Source organism: Coenobita brevimanus, chromosome 13, assembly GCF_032717465.1.
Source record: "Coenobita brevimanus isolate Jiangsu-jjx chromosome 13, ASM3271746v2, whole genome shotgun sequence".
In the NCBI taxonomy this organism is placed as follows: domain Eukaryota; kingdom Metazoa; phylum Arthropoda; class Malacostraca; order Decapoda; family Coenobitidae; genus Coenobita; species Coenobita brevimanus.
The window spans coordinates 4,503,942-4,514,682 of NC_136966.1; positions in this window are offsets into that span (position 1 = coordinate 4,503,942).

The following is a 10,741-nucleotide window of genomic DNA, read 5'->3' on the forward strand; positions in this document are numbered from 1 at the left end:
GATACAAATCTTCTAAAAGCAGCAAGGAAATTCCGGGTGTCATACCCGTCTACTAGGTCTATGTAAACAGCTCGTGTTACTAGACAACTAAAACTACGCCATAAGCTTTACCACTGGTTCTACGTTTAACACTGTCCTTTATCTTAAAGGGTCCAAATAAATCAAGTGATATGTGATGGAATGGAGGGGATGGTTGCAACCTTTCATTTAATACCTCACCCATTATCTGACCTTCAACCCTAGCATTTAGTCTTCTGCATTTTACACATTTGTTTTTGACAGATTTTATCAATCTCCGTACACCTGGAATCCAGAATTTTGTTTGAATCTTAACTAGGGTAGTTTCAATACCAGAATGATCTACAATGTGTAGATGGGTGACATACAGTCTAGTAAAAGGGTGGTTAACTGGTAGAAGAATGTAACAGTCTTTGTTCCAGTTGTCTTTAAGCCATTTTGCTATTCTCTGACCTACAGTAATTAATCCTTGTGTGTTCAGGCTTGGTCCTAATCGTTGATATCTGCTGTACCAGTCGGTCGCCAAGTTCTTTTGTACCTCTCTGATCCACAAAGTTTCTGCTTCTTTTAGCAATATGGCAGATGGTGGTTTACAAATGCCTCTTAAAGACTTTTCTTTACCTGCAGCCAGTAACCTACTGGTGACCCTTAGCAGCTTATTATAACCACTAAATCTGTCTAAATTAATAAAACTCAGACTGGTCGTGATGTCTCTCTTGATCTCGCAATTCATAGTTACTCCCTTTCTATCTGGTAACTCATCATCACAGAACTGACTAACTGGCCACAGATGAATTGGCTGACATGGGTAATCTGGTCCTTTCTGCCACACAGAATCAGAATTTAGTTTACTTGGATTCATAGGTCTTGTTAAGAGATCAGCCGGATTATCTTTCGACTGTACCCACCACCATTCACTGGAATCAGTTTTATTTTGTATTTCAGCTACTCTGGTGCCTACAAAGGTTTTAAATCCATAAGTCTCCTTTTGAATCTGAGCTCTAACTATGGCAGAGTCCACAATATGCATTACTGAATTAAACTTCCAGTCGAGTACTTGCACAATCATTTCTCTGAGCCTGGTCGACAACACAGCACCACACATTTCAAGACGGGGCATTGTCATTTGTTTAATAGGAACCAGTCTCTGTTTGGCAGCAGTTAAACTAGATTTGAATTTCCCTGACTTAATTTGCCATCTAACACATGCACAAGCTCCGTATATGCCAGAGTGCTACTGTCAGAAAATATCACTAACATAGGATTTCCAATAGCATCGTCAGACTTAAGACATCTTTCAAAAGTCAAAGCTTCCAATTCATACAAATCGGTAAAGAAAGTTTTCCATTTTTCCTTCATATCATTAGATAAGGGACTATCCCATCCAGATGTGTGATCCTGTTTGTCTTTCACTATTCTGCTCTGAATAACTAATTCTCTCAGCAACGCCTTTCCTTGTAGTGTAAATGGTAATACAAGTCCAAGAGGGTCATATATAGATGCTACTTGGCTCAAGACCATTCTTTTAGTGAGAAGTGTGGGAAAATTTAACTCAATCTCGGAAAGCTTTAAATTTGGTCCAGTATTCACTTTCTTGATTTTCTTAGAGAAGTTCACTTTAACACTGAATATCAGTTTATCCCCTCTAGGGTCCCAAGTTAAACCCAAAACCTTTTCTTTGCTAGTTTTCAGTAATTTGACATCTTCAAATGTTTCATTTTTGCCAGACAGTATCCAATGTTTGACCTTAAATCCTCCCACAGATAATATTTTCTCAGCATCTCTAATTAGTTTGTAAGCTTGATCATAGTTAGTTACTGACTGCACTATATCATCAACATAAGAGTTTTTGATGATCATCTTGGCTGCTGCTGGATATTCTGACATACCCCTTTCGGCTGTGTGACGAAGAGCTAGCATTGCTATTATTCCACTAGGGCGATCACCAAAAGTTACAGCCGTCATTACATAATGTTCTGGTATCTTACTTTCATCCATATTCCTCCATAAAAACCTGTGAGTATGTTGTTCAACAATGCCCAGTCTAACAGTATTATACATCTCAGATATGTCTCCCACTAATGCAACTTTTTCCTGACGAAATCTTAACAAAATAGGTAGCAGTTCATTTAACACATTTGGTCCCTTAGCCCAGTAGTCATTTAAACTATAACCCATGTAAGAAGCTGATGAGTTAAATACTATTCTCACTGGAGTTGATACCGAATCAGGCTTAAATACTTCGTGGTGATGAATATAATGTACAGGACCTGTGTAATTTGTCAACTCCTCTTCTGATATTTTTCTAGCTACGTTTCTATCCATCATATCTTTCATCTGATTCTGGTAAGTCTTTGCATATTCAGGTCCTAATTTAGCCAGTCTCCTTTCAGTCGATTTCATTCGAGCAATAGCCACAGGCAAATTATTTGGCAGCTCAGAAGGATCTTTTAACCAAGGATATTCAGCTGTCCACTGATTATTGACTTCATCAAGCTTCAAACCTTTCTCAATTAGTTCCAGTTCTCTCCTTTCTTTTATTGTATAGCTGTCAGACACATTGTTATATCCTGACAACCTGCATGACTCGCATTTACTTCCAGTCCACTCAACATCAAAACACTTATCAAGTGACTGCTTCAGACTGTCTGTACTTTCCACCACAATATCATTAGGATAAGTAACACCTGCTAGATGATGGAGCCTGATACACAAATTCTCTGATTTATTGTTTTCTAAATTTAGTGATGGATGAGTACCACGTAAGCAAAATCCAAACTGGTTCTTTAAAATTTGCAGATTCCCAACAGTTTTGACAATTTGTGGTAAAAGAGTACAGCAATCAGCCCCAACAAGTAAGTCTATACTCCCCACTGGCCTTGTAATTTCGTCAGCGGAGACGTCCAGTAGACTAGCCACTGCTGACACATTTACATAATTTACATTTGACGTTATTTCTCTGATTCCATAAGCCTTAACAGTCCACACTTTGCCTTCTCTGTCAGTTAGTGGCAATGTATTTCTCTGTTTGGTTTCCCACTTTTGTGATGGTCAGATTAATTTCTCTGCCTATAAAGCCTAACTTCGAAGCCATTCTGTGTGTTATGAGAGTCATGTCACTTCCAGGATCCCAAAGAGTGTTAACTGGTTGACCATTACTGATTACTTTACTAATCATCAACAGCACATTAGATTTAGAGATAACACTTTTGTTTATCCCTAAGCCATGAAACATAATGCCATCTACATGAGCATGATGTAAACTAGGATGATGATGTTTTCCACACCTTTGATCGTTATCCACCACATTGCAAGTTCTCTTAAGCTCACAGTTCCGGGCTATGTGATGTCCTGACATGCAGTTAAAGCAAATTCCTTTCCTTTTCATTAGACTTATTTTATTAGGAGTACGTAAACTGTGAAATGCTGATCACTTTAATATACTGTGACTTTCCGAATCATGATACCAACAATTCTCATTTCTTCTGTTTTTCTTATCTTGTTTACCTACACTTATTTCTGTTAGGGTTTTAGTCAAATTAACCAGACATTGTTCAATCTGTGATTGATTTGTCTGTAGACCTCTAAGTGCATCAACTAATTCAGACTGGTTATAAGATCCTGTAGCTCCCTCAATGAAGTCAGAAGTGGCACTGTTGATACTGCCTTTACTGTGAGCTGTATTGGTTCTTATTGTTGAGTCCATATATTCCAGTACCCTTTTTTCCTTGAGCAGGAACTCAAGTAGCAACTTAAAGATGCTACCAGAATTACCTGAACTATCTGCATGTATCACCCATTCTCGCTTCTGTGTGTTTGGGAGGACTTTTTCTATCATACTAACTACATTTACTGAATCCATTTCTGACTCAAGTTTCATCTTCTTTAAATCTAGCCAGCATCTCTCGACCTTTTCTACTAGTTTCACAAAACCTTTATTATCACCTTCTACCAAAGGTTTTAAAGATTTCAGATCTGAGAGAATCACATCCACGACCTTGCGACTATTCCTATATTTTAAGTCTAATCGCTGAAACATAGCATCATAATCATTCTCAACTCCTTTGACAGTTTTTAGTGCTTCCCCAGACAAACATTGTTTTAATGCAAAGGGATCTTTTCCAAAGGCTTTCATCATTAACCTCTCAGTCATCTTTGAAGGCCGGGTACTCTCTTATATCTCCATCGAATGTGGGAGGCGTTAATGCCTTCACTTTAACTGCTTTTGTTGGCACACTTTTATCACAAAGTTTTTCCAAACTTATATGAATATCTGTCCGTTTCTTGTCTAATTCTTTCATGTAGTTGTCCTCCTCATCGAGCAACACTCCATCAGCCTGCGTACTGTATAATAATGCCACATATTTTTCATGTAATCGCTCAACTTCAATGTATGCCTCAGATACCTGATCATAGTTGCTCCGAAGGACGGGTGTGGGGTCTTCTTTATCAATGCCCTCTTGAAGCAGGTTCAGCTTTCTCGTAAATTTCCGTTTGGCCACAGCTCGCTGCGTCTTGATTTCCTCCAATTCTTCCTCACGTCCCATCTTGGAAGTGGTGTTGAAATGTTAGGTCCAACAGGAAACGAAAGGGTAGTTGCAACATTTATTCACATAGTTTCAACCTGGAATAACATATTATAATAAATACAGTTTCAATGTTTCAGATATTCTAAAATTCTTTAACTGCCTTGAGCTGATATTACGAGTTATTCATATAAACGTACAGTCCACTAGCAAGCATTAAACAGCAAGTCCACCACCAACAGTATAAACGAATTTCTGAATTATATGTTATATACATCTCCAAAGTATATAGATCTAGTTCTATGTTCACTATATAACAATAATATAGGTACTAAATCAATATTCACTTACACCATGACCCTCCATGGCTCCTGATGGACCATATGGTAGTAACGAAAACCTAGGTGGCTGCATGAGTATGATAGTGCCGCAATCTACTCGTATGTCCGGAGCTTCACCAGGCACCGTCAGTCACTACTGCCTATATGGAACTGACCTGAGAATGAGCACTGAGTGGCCAGGAAGCAGATCACAAACAAATGCTAGCCAGATGCGCACTGATTTAAAAATCTTTCTTCCTTACCATAATTACAATAATAAATCAATACACAACTAATAGTAAATGTTATAACACATTACATCAATATCTTATTTCAATAGTGTACCCAAACATAATGCGAACACCAAACACATACTGAACACTAAAATACAGACAGCCAACCGAATCCCATACAACTAGCACAGTTAAGACCTGTCCTTTGCACAATACAAATACTTTACTAATGATTACTAGGCACAATATTTAAGGTAAACAGTACACAATTACAAAACAGCCCATATCATCATGAGTGCAGATGATAAATGATGATACAATGTCTATCAGCTGCACGAAGATCATTAACGTATATTAGCAGTGGTTTAAAGTCACAGCATCTCCTAGAATATGCTGCAATGGAGTTATACTCGTACCTAGCCTATGTCTGTCTGTCTGTCTGTCTGTCTCTCTGTCTCTCTCTCTCTCTCTCTCTCTCTCTCTCTCTCTCTCTCTCTCTCTCTCTCTCTCTCTCTCTCTCTCTCTCTCTCTCTCTCTCTCCTTCCTTCATCCAGTCTAGTTGTAACAATGTCAACAGAACTATTTCAATGAATTACCCAGTGCATGTAGGCTATGCATTTAACTTCAACCCCGAAAATCTCTCCAAACTTAAAATCGTCCGATGGCAGCAAAAGTAAAGCCTAAGAGATGTAAAACCTAAGCGATACTATCGTTTTGAAAAGCATAAATAAAAGGAAACTAAAACTGGCAACCTCTCTTGTTCTTAGCTTGTTTGAACTCACAGGAAAATTAGCTGTAAAAGTGAGTGGTAATTAATCACAACCTAGACTCCTAATTCATTTCACGGACATCACCGACACCGAGGTACACTACATCTGCCTCTGCCCACGTGAACAGCTGAATGAATAGAGGGTTTAAAATTTCTTTTTACTACAGGCTTTAATCGTGTGCAGTTTAGTCGTTTTGGTGGGCGAATGAACAAAGGAGGAGCAGTGTAAAATAACAATGAAGTATACCTGTCTTAGTAAATCTCTGGAGGTGATGAGGTGCTGGTATAATTGAGGGCACAAAACACGACCAATTGCCCACGGGACTCTTAAAAGATCATTCGGCGCGGCAACGATCCTAATCTCGGGAGTTACGAGCCGAAGGTGGATTTAAGACGAACACTTCTCTGTCTGGTCACCCGCGGCCTCTAAATGTAATCACTCGTAACTACTGCATGGTTAACGCTGTGCCCCATTCGTTGACAGAGAGAGAGAGAGAGAGAGAGAGAGAGAGAGAGAGTGCATTAATACATAAACCACACACAGAGGTCCTTTATCGGTTATTTGGCCATAAAATTGCTTAAACTACTTACCCTTTAGTTATGAAAGTTTAAGATTTGGATAGTAAAGTAGAAAAGAGAGGGTGAGAAAGAGAGACAGTGAGCAGTAGATAAAATTATTGTAGACTTTTCTTGCTTTCTTTCTGAGATTAAAAACATCATGCTATACAACTTTTCGTTCTTTGCTCTCTTACCTGGCTTAATTTTTTATTTCTAACAGCCGTGAAACAAGCGTCAGTAAATACGTTTTCCTTTTTTTTTTTTTTTTTCCCAAACCTGCCTTTGCCTGTGCTAAAACTTTTTACAAGCTCTACCTTAGTGATTTTAAGGAACAAGGGGAATAAAATCTTCGGCCTATGAATTACAGAAATGTGCACTTCACATTTTAGTTACAAAGAACTGTTCTAATTAACTGTCACTTACTGTGGCAGCAAATAAAGAATTACAGTAATAGTCGAATTAATGAAAGTATTATGATTCCTGTCATGAACTAATATTTAACATCACATGCAGATACAGTAACATATAACGGTTGAACTTGGATCTTTTGTTTTCTGTTATTAACAGTACGAAAGGCAATACTCCTAAAGTTTGTGCTTTTATGTACAATAATGTAGGCTCTACTGATTAGGAAACACATATAGGTATTGAAGGAAAGGCCTATTCAGAGCAGTTACTTGCCCTCAGCACAGGCAGGGTATTAGCCATAAGTCTGCGCAAGAAACGGAAAGTATGGTACTTTGTTAGTGTGCTGTGGGTTTCTGAGTGCGGCAATGTGAAGTGTGCCTGTGAAGTGCTATAATGTTGAGCAATGCAATGTGGAGTGTGACTTTGAGTTGCAGCTGTGATTTGCAACAGTGTGGGGTAGGACTATATGAAGTGTGACTGGTAGGTGTGACAATGTGGGGTATGCATGGCACAATGGAGCCTGGCTTTGAGGAGTAACTGTCAGGTGTGATACTGCAGATTGTCACAGTGTGGAGTGAGACTGTGAACTGTAACTGTGAGATGTGACAAAGTAGGTGTGGTTTGTGGAGTGTGGTGCATAAATTTGTGAGGACTGTAATAAGTATCCTCCTGCACAGGAACATTTTGTAAAGCTCTTTTTCACCATAAAACAAATAGGAGAGAAAAGATTACCACAAAAAGACGGTACATATGAATCCCATTAAAGATAAATGCCTCCTGCACCCAGAACTCTTCAAGGTAATAAAAGTATTGAGTGAGGATAACCAAGGCAATGCATGAGTACCTGGTTGTAACCCCAGTCAGGCCGCATCACCAGATTTTTCCACACATTAACCACCACAACGTATGACATGTGTTTCAAGCATCGTTAACTCGTACCCACCCCTTGCTGCCCTTTTTTCTGAGGTCCCTGTGGTTATCCCCCTCTCTCTTCATCCTCTCTATGTTTCAGCCTTTGTGTACGTCTCTCCCTCACTCCACCATCATCGTGTACTGCTCTCATTTCTTTCCTCCTTCTCTCTCATTTGGCAGTCTCCCCTTCATTCGAGTCTCCAGCTTCGTATATTCCCTTGTCTCTTCTTTCATCTTCACATACTCCTCCTGTTTACCCTCTCCCCCTCTCGAGTCGTGTCTACTCCTAGCCCTCTATTTCCTAGGTATCTCTTTTCATCTCCATATAATTCTCTTCTTCACTTATTTACCCCCACTCTTCTGCTTGTACGACTTGTCTTCCGTCTACATGTTCTCTTCCTGTTGCATCCCTCTCATCTTACATTATTATTATTATTTTTTTTCACCCACCTTCTCCTTGCCGATGTTCTCCAGTACCGTCTCTTCCTTGTTACCTTTATCTCAAACCCAGTTCCCCACTCTCTTTCACTTAATCTGTATTGATCAATATTCTTTATTTTTATTCTTTAGCCATTCCTCTCTCTCTCTCTCTCTCTCTCTCTCTCTCTCTCTCTCTCTCTCTCTCACACACACACACACACACATTAATGTAGTCTTTCTTCACATTCCCCTTTGCTTTTGTTCCTTATTCATTACATCCTCGCAGTGTCAGGGATATCCCCTCACGACCCCTGTCTCTGTCATCGCATTTTCCCTTATACTTTTTCTTTTGTATAGTCTTCCTCACTTTACATTTATTAGTTACTCCTTGCCTTCCCTGTTCTACCTCACTATGTGCATCTTCCCAACAATTCCGTATGATTTGTTATTTACCATTCTAACTTCGTATCTTTTAAAAATTGCGCCATTTGACTCCGTTACTCTTTTCTTCGTCCATACCAACTCAGCCCAGTTATGTTCAATCTCATTTTGTATTACTTATACTTCATTCACTTTTTCACTTACTAAATCGTTTATAGTTCGTTCTTGAGTCCGATTTCCTCATCTTTCATGTCTTATTGCTTTCACATTTCATTCAATTACACCCATTAACTTTACGTTTTCTATTCTCTTCGGTTTCCTAATTCCTTCGTCCTAGTAACCATTTAAGGATACATTGCTTCAGTTATACTCGGTAAAATTCTTTCTCCATTCTATTTATATTTATTCTCCCTTACTCCCTTCCGCTCACTACGTCATTCTTCCTCGCCGCTTTTATACTTGCCCAAAGCTTTGTTCTTTTCGTTTTACAGACTGTAAGCTGTAAAAACTTCAAATTGATTTTCATTTCCCTTACTATGAATTTCCAGAAGAAAAAAAAAAAAAAAGTCTTCACGTCCGTCTTAATAATCCCGACTAAAAAAGGACGTTATTTATATAAAGAAATGAAAAAGTTAGAAAAATATTTGTTTTTCAGTAAGTAAATTCGTACTGGCATAATACGATACATCCTCTAATCACCAGGCTAATGCATGTGTATCTAACAACATACATCTCTGCGATTAAAGTGTTTGAAAGGGAAAAATAAAGAAAGACTAAGGAAAGGTGAAGTTCCGAAAAAAAAAAAAAATAGATATGAGCGATAAATGTAAAACCTGTAAACAATAGCCTAGGGACACATAAGTAGTGGGAGAGAAATTTTGAAAACCACAACAGCCAGAGTTTAAGATAAAACGTGGCTAACATTTTTCATTGTGTTGAGTGAAGTACGCTGCGGCTGCCAGAAGAACGGTGGAGTTGAGTGTATTAGACCCCCCCCCCACACACACACACATTATTGCAGCTTGAGCCTGTCACATCCAACGCATCTCCCTGCCCCACTAAATCCTGCATTTTTCACACACTTGTCACTCCCTCCCCGGCAATGGAAGAGAGTTCATCTCACCTCCCCCCCTCCCCGTACACACACACACACACACACACACACACACACACACACACGTAACTGCACCGACAGTGTATCAAAAGCTGAAGTAATGCATTTTTTGCCTTTTATGTCATACGTGTTGGTGTTGGGGGGTCCTAGATGGCAAAGAAAATTTCGTAATACCTTTTTCTTAACAACATATTCTGCATATTGCGCTTTAACATTCTCTTGGCGGTGTTATTTATTTATTGGGTATTGACATAATTTGCATCAGTAACGGGCTTGAATATACTGTGGTGTAAAATGTTGAATGAATCACTACGGAACATGTCACACACACACACACACACACACACACACACACACACACACACACACAAAATACGACCCTGGTTCCCGTTTTCCCAGTCCGTTCCGTACTAGAACTTAAACTGTGAACTGACTTTTCCACTTCGTATTCTTGGGGAATGTTTGGATGCTGTACTTATTCGTTAAGCTTGGTGTATTACTTATTACTATGCAACCACCAGATATTCAAGGTCATGCTGGATTTGCAAAAGGAATATGTCAAACTTTATATACTCAGGGGCGCTTAGTTACAAATTACTTTCGTGGGAGAACTAGTATTATTTTGAAATGAAATTATAATAGAATTTCAGGTATCTTTCCTCGCATTATGAAGAGCGTATATTACATTTACTGTATTTCTAGGGAAGGCCGTGAAGACTGAGATATGGTAACGTTAGGAAGGTTTTGATGGGGCGTATTCTCGTTGGTTTAGGAGGTATCATAGCACCTTTTCCTCCGCTGTTTATTTTGCACATTGTACTTCAGTATCGCCAGGAATGAAATTGATTCAAACATTGATCATAGCTAAAGGCTTGGGTAATATACAAGAGAATAATATAAGATACAAAACAAGTAACTAAGGAAAATATAACACGGTCTCCTATGTCGGTTAACAAAGCATGACTCATTATTTCTAGCTGATATCGTGGAACAACTCTATTACATTTAACCAGCCAGTTACCAGGACAAATAAATAGGATAAAGTTGCATTACCTTCCAGTAAGTTTAATCTGTGACGGGGT